General features: G+C 48.9%; 1 long non-coding RNA gene across 2 annotated transcripts; it reads left to right on the top strand.

Annotated features, from left to right (window-relative positions):
- Positions 1-453: 453 nt before the first annotated feature.
- On the top strand, positions 454-1,621 carry LOC108542827 (uncharacterized). 2 transcript variants are annotated; one of them, XR_001889383.1, is made up of 4 exons: positions 454-544; positions 846-922; positions 1,039-1,073; positions 1,574-1,618. It is a non-coding gene; the product is annotated as an uncharacterized LOC108542827 (long non-coding RNA). The 2 variants fall into 2 exon arrangements; XR_001889382.1 differs by having other exon boundaries at positions 1,039-1,621.
- Positions 1,622-1,866: the final 245 nt, after the last annotated feature.

The following is a 1,866-nucleotide window of genomic DNA, read 5'->3' as shown; positions in this document are numbered from 1 at the left end:
AAAAAAAAAAAAAAAAAAAAAAAAAAAAAGTTGTGGGAATCTACAAACTCAACTTAAGTCAGAATCCTCTGCATTTGCCCCATAACCCTCATGTTTTGTTTCTCTGGGCCTGGACCTCTACAGTAAGGCAGCAAGACAGGACCTGAGCCCTTTTCAACCGAGTAACCATGAAGATGGAGACAGGAGGAGTTTGTTTTGCTGCTCATAAATGCTAGAAGGGGCTTCTTTCCAACCCTGGAAGCCAGAGGGCCCTGTGGCTGACCCAGAGACTGTAAAACCTAGACGCCTGGAAAGGCGGCTCTGACTAGGAAGGAGCAAAGATAAATAAGCTGGGAGAGATTCCTCAACCCAGGAGGGTGGCCAGCGCGTCCTCCTCAGCCTGGGAGGGAAAGCTTGGCGCCCGGAACCTTTGTACTCGCGCTTCCCAGCGCTCGGGCACTATTGGGCGTTACGCGGCGGCGTGGGAGGGGCCGGTTGCCAGGACGACGCCTGCGAAGATGGCGGCTGCGTCCTCATCGGATTACGACGGCTGCGGAGCTGAGAGGTGAAGGTGGGGCCCCTCAAGGCCTCTTTTCCCACCCGTGTAAAGAGGGTCCCTTGGTCCCCGGGTTCTGGGCTCCTGCTGTTCTCGGGCAGTCTGGAAGGACTCTTATAGAGGTCAAATAGGGAAACCGAGGCCTAAGATGTGCATGTGTGTCTGGAGGTCGCTGGGTGAGCCAGTGGCGGAGCCTGGACTTGTACCCAGACGTTCTGTACCTTATGTTCGGAGTGATCTGTACCAGCTTACTCAAAGTTTTCTTCCCCTCCCATGGGACTCACTCCCCAACTCTTTCCCCCACTCCCAGCAATGAGGCCAATTCGAAATGGTTGGATGCGCACTACGACCCAATGGCCAACATCCACACCTTTTCTGCCTGCCTAGGTGAGTCTCTGGAACCAGGAACCCTGGGTTCTAGTGGGATGGGGAGTCAGACAGTGGTCCTGTAGTGAAGCCTCTGGGATATCTGAGACCCTGGTTTTGGCCCTTTTGTTTTCCAGCGCTGGCAGATTTGCATGGGGATGGGGAATACAAGGTAAGCATATCACCCTAGCAGGAGAGTTGAGCATAGGGGGATGCACCCAGAAATGAGATTTCCCGACGGCTGAAAAGAGGCCCAGCATACTCTGGAATTCACATATACTATGAAAAAGCACATTTAGCGTTAAATTTTGTTTTTATGTGGAAAGTGAGGAGAACGTATTAATTTCATAATACAGACTGCAGAAAGTAAAGCAGATCAAATATTTCTGGGGATTCTACTAAGACAAAGCCTCTTACTTTAGTTGACATGATTTCCTTGTTGGAAGGGCAAATCCCTTGGTTAGCAGGGGGCGGCATTAGAATCTGGAGGGAAAGTAAAAGGGAGGGAAGTGAACGTTTTATGTTTATCAAAAGATTTTAAGATTGGCCATGAGCAGTTAATTGTTGAAGCTGGATAATGGGATATATGGGGGTTCACTATATCTCTTCACTTTTGTATGTGAATGAACATTTTCCATAGTAAAAATGTTAAATTTTAAATTTAATTTTAAGGCCAGCATGGTGGCTCACACCTGTGATCCTAGCACTTTGGGAAGCTGAGGCGGGTGGATCACTTGAAATCAGGAGTTCAAGACCAGCCTGTCCAACATGGTGAAACACCATCTCTACTAAAATATAAAATTAGCCAGGCATGGTGGTGGGCACCTGTAATCCCAGCTACTTGGGAGGCTGAGGCAGGAGAATCGGTTGAACCCAGGAGGTGGGGTTGAGTGAGCCGAGATCATGCCACTATACTCCAGCCTGGATGACAGAGTGAGACTCCGTTTAAAAAATATATATATATA

The sequence above is a fragment of the Rhinopithecus bieti genome, unplaced genomic scaffold (assembly GCF_001698545.2).
Source record: "Rhinopithecus bieti isolate Rb0 unplaced genomic scaffold, ASM169854v2 scaffold_23914, whole genome shotgun sequence".
NCBI lineage: Eukaryota > Metazoa > Chordata > Mammalia > Primates > Cercopithecidae > Rhinopithecus > Rhinopithecus bieti.
The sequence above is the reverse complement of the archived record's forward strand: the minus strand, read 5'-3'. Positions and strand labels throughout refer to the sequence as shown.